This window comes from Mercenaria mercenaria, chromosome 9 (assembly GCF_021730395.1).
Source record: "Mercenaria mercenaria strain notata chromosome 9, MADL_Memer_1, whole genome shotgun sequence".
NCBI lineage: Eukaryota > Metazoa > Mollusca > Bivalvia > Venerida > Veneridae > Mercenaria > Mercenaria mercenaria.
The window spans coordinates 894,025-902,706 of NC_069369.1; the positions used below are offsets into that span (position 1 = coordinate 894,025).

An 8,682-nucleotide genomic window follows, 5' to 3' on the forward strand; every position below is an offset into this window, starting at 1 on the left:
TTTGGGTTGAATTAAACAAAGTATCTTTGTAATTTTTATGAACTATTGTTTTCTTAACAACAAGTTTTTTAATTCCTTTACATTTTTTAATATTAACTTCATTTTCTAATAAATATGAATACATTTTACTTCTTAATCCGACAAATTCAACAATGGGAATGCCGGCAGCTTCATCTTTAAATTTTCCAATTACTTTTTTATTATTGTCGAAATAAAATTTTGAGTGGTTATCGTAATCACTATTATCAAATAAATCTTTGTCCTTATAAAAATCCTTATATGCATCTTTGGTTTTAAATTCATTACATAATGAATCAGTGTCAGTGAATAGTAATTTACAATTACCCTCATACTTTTCCATAATGTAATTATAATGAAAATCATACATTAAATATTTTGATAAATCTAGAATGCACATTCCAACATAACAAGGTCTGTTTAATAACAAACTTTCTTTTATTCTATGAATACCAAACAAATTCTTGTTAAACATCGTTGAACTATCAAATGAAGGTTTGGCTATATACTTTAATAAAAGGTTTTCATCATGAGTTAATTTAACATTAACCCTCTTGCGTAAATTCTCCATCGTCTTACCGAATACAGAGTTGTTCATTAACTTAAAAAAGTCCTTTTCAAATGAATTTTTTGCTTTAGATCTTTTTTGAGTATTAAAATCAATATATTTTTTTTAACCAAGGACTTTCGTCAAAAGTTAATATTTTGTGTATTTTTGTTTCTTTAACCCTAATTGTGTATATTGTTCAAGATTTTTATAATGAACTACATAATTTTGTTTTTTCATTAAAGTTGGAACTAATATTTTTACATTACTTTCTCCTATTTCAAATTCTTCTTTAATAGTTTTACAATAGTTAGAAAGCCATTCGTCTGGTATTTTGATTTTTTCAGGAGCCAAAGGATAATCGTTGTGGGTTTTATGAAATTCTTTTGGATATTCAAGATCACATTCAACTATAAAGTTAGTTTTACCTTTTGCAGTTAATTTCTTGAATAGTTTTTCGGATATAAATTTAAAGTTTCCAGAGGGTAAATATTGACTCATGGCCCAATCGTAAAGGTTATTAGCATCGAGGTACATAATGTATTTGCTGTCAAGTTTAGGATCATAATCTTTCATATATTTAGTGTTTGCTTTACTGTATCTGTTTGAAATATAACTTATTCCTACTCTCAGTCCCTTTTCAATAAAAAGATACATATCAATATCAGTTATTAAATCTAATTTAATTCCAGTCATTTTTAACATTGCATCCCAAGCTAAACCAGGGCTACTAAAATAATGACAAAGATCTAATTTGTAGTACTCTAAACATAATTTTCTAAAATTTTTGAATACATCAGCTAAAAGTAATACGTCAGTTTTTAAATATAGATCATGATATTCTCCCATTGTTTTAATTTTAAATTTATTCCAAAGAAGCTTTGCTTCTTCATATTCGTTGTCAGATGTGTGTGTTTCTTTTAAAATTGAATAAAACTCTTCTTTAGAAGGTAATTTTGTTTCTTTGAATTTTTTAAATGAATCCATGTAATCATATGGATAAACACCTTTTGTTTTTAATAATTCAATATTTTTATCAAATTCAGTTGATGTGTATTTAAATTCTGGAATATTTTTTACTAGGTTATCCAATGATTGAGACATAAATTGAAATGAATCAATAAAGACCAAGTCGGAAATCATAAATGCCATATATCTTTCCATATTGTTAGGTATAACATTAATTTCTTTTTTGAATTTTCCTATTTGTTGCATAATAAAATGACCGTCATAACCTCTTAAATTATGAAAAATAACAGGAATTTTATGTGTTAGTCTAAAATTAATATTACATTCTGAGTGAGCACTTCCTCTGAACTTTCCTGTTATATGACAATGATCACGTACTTTGATTGAATCTTCTATATGTTCTTTTTCACAGATATGACAAAACTTTTGTTTTTTAAAATCACTTTCATCTTTTTTAGACATTCTCAAATCTTTGTTAAAATGTTCTTTAAATATTTCTTTACAATATTCCTCTTCCTCAAGCATTTTTTCAATAAACTTATAAACTGCGTTAGGACCTCTATAAATCTGGTATGGTTTAGTATAACTGTTATCATAACAACAAACAACTTTATAGCCGTAACCACAATCTATATGCTTTTGATATGGTTCAGTAAATGAAGATTCAGTTGATGGTAAAGCAGTTAAAACTTTTTTACTTATTGATTCAAAATCAGCATAAATTACAAAAGGTACTGCTAAACCTTTATAATAATTTTTAAATTGTACTTTACTTCTCTCTTTTGGCATTTTTACGCCTTGGGTACCATTAATAGCTAAACAATTTGGAATATGTTCATTTAATATTCTTTCTTGAGTAAATGTTGCAGACAGCTTTTACAGAAGTGTTTTTTATTTTCATGTTTTGTTTTGTTAAACATTAATCTATTAAAGTCTTTTATCCAAACATAATATTGGACTGGGGTCTCTGGTGATTTACAGTCGTCATTTATCTTATCTTTATTAATTAATAACATATCACAGTGTTCTTCGTATTGATATTTTGATATGTAATATGGATAAATACCTGTAGGTTCTTCATAACCAAATATATTAATTGAAATATCATTTAAAACTTCTATTTTAGGTATTTGATTTAATGTAACAGGAAATTTTATTCCTTTATAATTAAGTTCTTCTATATGTTTTTTATATTTTGAAACTTTTTGAGGGTCTTTTTTAACAGGAAATTTATAAGCTAAATGACACCATCTAAGACATTCATTATCATCGTTCTTTATATTTATTAATCCTTTCATTGAATTTTGTAACGGTTTTGTTATTCTAAATAACTTGAAGCAGCCAGTGGACTATACTTATATCTATTTATATAATGAGCATCAACTGACTCTATTCTCCAGCAACTTCCTTCTGAAATCCAATTACCAATTATATTTATTATTTCACCAAAAGCTTGGCGTAAAGTGTTTTTTATTTCATTTGTATTAATTATTTCTAAAGCCTTTGATTGAAAATAAGCTGATTTATATATTGTATCAGTTGCACTCATTTTTACAAAAGTTAATTTTAAAACAACGTTTATTTTTATACCTTTTAAAGTTTTAAGTTCAGATTTAAGTATTTCATTAGAGTCGTTTATAGTTAAATATAATTGATTCTTTGGATCTCGTCTATATGTAATTTTAATTTCAAATTTCTTATAATATTGTTTTGAAGATCTCTCAATTTCCATCTATATATTATATTTAGAAAAAAAATCACTAAGGAAAAATACAAAAAAGAAGTTAAAAATATTTAAATTTATATCTTTTCCGCTGGTTTTTGATATTCCACTTTTAACTTGGTTTCTTCCTTTGCAGCACATTGTTACTAACCCTGAATTAATATTAAGGTCTCTGGATGCTGCGTAAGTGCTTCTGTATATTTTTTCTTCATTAGTATCCCAATTGGTTGCAATAACTTTTTTAGGATTGTTTCGAATATTATTTGGTCTGGGACAATCACATAATCTTTCAGCATTTTCTTCTTCAGTTAATAGACAACCACAGTCCCATTCAAATAAATTATTTTTTAAAAGATAAGGATCTATAAGATTTTGTAATTTATCAATGACATGGTTTTATATTCATCGCTAACTATTTGATTAAGTTTTGATTTAATAACATTTCTTCTTTTAAGAACTTTTTTATATGAATTTTTGTCTGGATTCATTATTTCTCCTAAAGTGCTAGATAATTTTGGCATAATCATTCTATCTATCTTTCTATTAACCATCTATATATAATATACTTATAGAAAAAAATCTTTAAAAACGCACCTAATGAAATTATATTGATTTGAGAAATTTGTTTATATTATCTATATCTTTTGAATAAGATTTTAAAGTCATTTTTTCTAAATTGTTATCAACTGTTAAAATTTTAATACCTTCTTGAGACATTCTGTTTAACCATTCTTCGTGTAATTTGTGTAGTTTTTCTAAATAATCTAAACCAACTTTGTTCTCTTCCGTTCTGTTTCTTTTTTGAAGTCTTTTAAAACATATATCTGGGTTGATTTTAACATAAGCAAATCCATCAATTGGGTTTTTTCCGTATGGTTTTATAATATGATCAGTTAAGAAAAGATTGTATACTGCCCACTCGGGGTCATTTTTAACACCGTTGTCGTGATGTTGTTTTGTAAAAACGTTACTGTTAGTTAAATAACAACGTTCAAGGACAGAAACACCATCAAACTGTTTAGCAGAAGATAGCGTTTTTATATGACTGTTTAAAATTGTTAGCTGAAAAGGAAATAAATATTTGGAAGGTTCTTGAGCAGCAAGTTCAAAAAGGTTATATGAGTTATAATCAGAGTCCATAACATTTTGCCATTCGTGAATTGGTTCTGGAATTATATTAAAATTAGGATTATATTCTTTAATAATATCTAAAAACGTACTTTTTCCTGATGCAATATTACCTTCAACTGATATAATTTTTCTCATTTATATAAAATACTTATAGAAAAAATCTTTAATAAATCTTTAATAATCTTTGATAATCTTTAATAATCTTTATTAACCTTTAATACAACTCTTCTTCTTTTTTACTTTTATATCCGTTAAGTTTTAATTCCTTCATATGCATTTCAAGAGGTGTTGAATAATTTTTTTCTTTCTGCATTTCTAATAGTATTGTAAAAATATCCAGAATAACTTTTTTCTCTTCTTCTTTATTTACTTTTCCAGGATCATTAGGGTCATGAACAGCTAAAGCTGCAATCCGTGCTTTTGTTATAAGTTGTTTTATTTTGTGATGATGTGTTTTTAAAATAAATTTCTTGTCGTCAAGTTTTAGTCTATTAGTAAATATGGTAATTATTGTTGGAACAGCGCCAGCAACTGCTACAAATATAGGAATAGCTGGAACAAGTGCTAATGCAGCTGAGCAACCAAAGATACCTGCTGTAATATATAACCCAGTACTTACTCTCCCACAAAATTTATAACTTTTTCTGTAAGCAGCAGCTAGTTTAGTTAAGTGAATAATAATTGATTTATTTTTTCTATTCCATTATTATTAGAAATTAGATTTTTATTACTCATTTATATAATTAATATTAATATTTTTCAACTTAAATTTCTTCCAATTCACTAAATGGTACCCATCTTTTAAATTTTTCATTGTAACCTTTCCATTTTACTAAAACTTGTTTTTTCTTATAGTCTCGTCTAATAACTTTTTCTATTCTAAAAACCTCTTGTGTAGTAGGTAAAAGTTCTTGCTCATAAAATGAACCTTGAATTATTTCATCATTTAAATCTTTAATAGTGTATGTTCTGTGATTTGTATTTGTATTATTAATTCCATAAATTATAAATATTTCCTCTGTCCAGTTGTGTGTATATCCTTTTTCAAAATGTCTTTTAAGTTTGCTTAAACGAACACGATCACCAATTTTAGATTTTGCTTTACTCTTTGGTACCTTTAAACGACCATATAAATTAAAGTAAACAGTACCTTTATTTAAGTTTTTACTAGCTTCGATTGGTGTCATTTTTATACTAGAATGTTTTCTTTTGTTATATTTATCAACCATATCCTGCAAATTATCTAAATAAGTATAAGTATTATTTGCTGTAAAATATTTCCACATTATTCTTTTTAAACTTCTATTAAATCTTTCAATAACTACAGCCTTTCCTTCATTAAATGTATGGTACATGTTAATTTTATTTTTATTCAAAAATGATTCAAACTTTTTATTATAAAATTCTTTTCCTTCATCTACCCATAAATTTGTTGGAATCCTTGCAGTCTTCGGGGACTTTCGTCCCTGAATTCTATCTTCTGAAACTATTTTATTAAATGCTTCAGTAACAGATTCTCCAGTTTTATTCTTTAATGGAATAACCCAAGCATATTTACTGAATATATCAATAACGGTTAACAAGTACTTTACTCCTTTATTGTATTTTGAAAAAGCTTGCATGTCAACTAAATCAGCTGACCAAGTATCATCAATATCATTAACTATCACTCTTCGTTTCCTAAATTTTCTCTTAATTGGTTTGTGTAATTCTTCTGCTAATTCATCGCTCCATGTGATTCCGGGGGTATTCTCTACCCCCTTTTCCCGTTTTTTGACTTATGTCCCAGCCCAAGTTTGTATTTCGTTTTAATTACAGGTTTTACAATTAAATGTTTTGCAATCTTTTCTCCAAATGTTTTTGATTTAGTTTTATTTAAGTTGGAAAGCATTTTTTTGTCGCATGTACCCTTTTTTACACCGCTGTCATAGCAAAAGTCATGGTCCATACATACTGCATCCAGTTCGTTGACAGGAGGCCCGTTATCTAAAGGATTTCCTGGTCCACAATAATTATATCCTGGGAGTGTTACACCTTTCTTAGGTAATAAAGGTAACATTGCTTTATGAATATCTAAATTACCTGCTGTGATAGTATTTTTAACAAACTTTGATTTCATTTTTCCACAAGACGAACAGGTAGCCATTATCATTTTTCTCCCGTTTTTTGTTGTAACATAATGAGGATTTATATTATCAGTAAATTTTCTTTCTTTCAAACAATATATTTTATTCTGTAAACTCATTATATTATATGTGTTTACATTTAACTTTAAAACTTTTTACTGGGTTTAAACCTGTGGATTTTAAATTGTCCGGCATTAGTTGGTTCGGACCGAGGTTTAAAGGTCAAATGGGGTCAAAAACGCTCGCTCCATCATGTTTCTAACTACTACTGGTGCTACCAGAATAATGAAGATTGGCAATCGTTTGCATAATTCTTCCAAATATCAGGGCTTGGTTAGCCATTCTCTATTTATTTTCAAAAATGATCAAGACTTAGAAGCTAATGAAATTGTTCGGAACAGAGGAGCAAATGGAACAAAGGATAATAAAAAGAAGTTCAATGTAAGCTTTTTAAAGGTGCACAAAGCTGGAAGTACAACGCTAATGAACATTTTCATACGCTTTGCAATTAACAATAATCTCAACATCGTTCTGCCTCGTAAGTCAAACGGATTTGGTTTTAATTATTTTTATGGCATGGAGAGACTGTAGCTAGAGACAATATAGTTCTAATTCCTGCAAATGAGTCCTACAATATACTATGTAATCACGCGGTCTATAATCGAGAAGCTTTTCAGTCCATTTTACCAAAAGACTCAGTCTACGTTGGAATAATCCGAGAACCAGTCAGTCATTTTTCGTCGGCGGCTTTATACTTTGGGTTGTACAAACATATACGAAATTTATTTCAAGGTAAATTGACTGCAAATAAAGCTGTAAGTTATTTTTTAAAAAACCCGTCACAAGTGAAACGACGAAAATCTTTTGTTTACAACCGAATGTCATTTGACTTTGGAATACCAAAACATAAATTTCACAGTGATCAATATGTTGAAACGTACATTGAAGACCTTGACCAAGATTTTTCATTTGTGCTGGTATTAGAACACTTTCAAGAATCTTTAGTTCTAATGAAGCGAACTTTATGTTGGGACACTAAGGATATCCTGTACGTCACACTTAATTCTAATAAAAATACATCACCATTTCATTTAGATAGTAAAGACATTGAAAATCTTAGGGAATGGAATAGTGCAGATTTTATTCTGTATAAACATTTCTATAAAGTATTTGTTTCCAAGGTTGAATTGTATGGAGAAGACTTTAAAAGGGAGGTTGAAAGTTTTAAATCAATAAATGAAGAAGTTAAAACGTTCTGTAACAAAGCGGTAAGGCAAAAAAACACAACCTCTATGTTTACAGTCTCTGAAACAAAATGGGGAAACGCTTTCATAATAACATTGAATGATTGTAAATTAATGAAGGAACCAGAATTACCAATGATGAAAAGATTAATCGAAAAAGCGTGGTCACGATATTATGCTTCAATAGCAAAATCCAATTCGTCTTATGAATAATTATAGTAATCTTTTCGTATCAGGTTCAAGAATAATTTAAATAGAAGTCAGAGGGAGCTCCAAATCAATAATAATAAATTGTTTGTGTACAATATGAGTGTACGATTTTGAGCATAATCTCGACATTAACTTATGAAAATGCTACATTGTTCGACCGGGTTCAAGAAACTTGGTACAGAATGATATTTTATTGATAAGCATCTCTTTTAAGTTAGTATTACTTTCAGTTAGTTTTACTTTTTCATTGTTAATATTTATTGTGTGAATCAGACTGATGAACATTTTCAGATCATATTGGCAGGAACTATGACCTTATTTTATGCAACATTAAGATATTTTCTCATATACATATTTATGACAGTCGCAGAAGATAAACAGTGGATGATCGCAAATATATTGGTTCCTTAGGTTTCAATCCCATTCACAGATTCATCAAGGACGTTTCAAGTTCTGGAAATTCTTTCATCATTCTTCATAACAAATACATAACAACATTTATTTAGTTCTTTGATACAAAAGTAAGTAGAAGGTTACTTAGTTCCTTGTAACAAAAGTAAATCGACGGTTACAGCATAGAAGACTGTGAAGCGTCTTTAATAATAAGTGTAATAATGCAGCATTTCAAATACAGAATACAAAAGCTAGCTCTACTTGTGACATACAAAACACACACTTATTAATCAATTAGATTTATTCAATCAAAATTTTCAT

General features: G+C 27.9%; 1 pseudogene; it reads left to right on the forward strand.

The window, feature by feature from the left end:
- Positions 1-6,766: 6,766 nt before the first annotated feature.
- Positions 6,767-8,155, forward strand: LOC123559809 (galactosylceramide sulfotransferase-like; annotated as a pseudogene).
- The last annotated feature ends 527 nt before the right edge of the window (positions 8,156-8,682 follow it).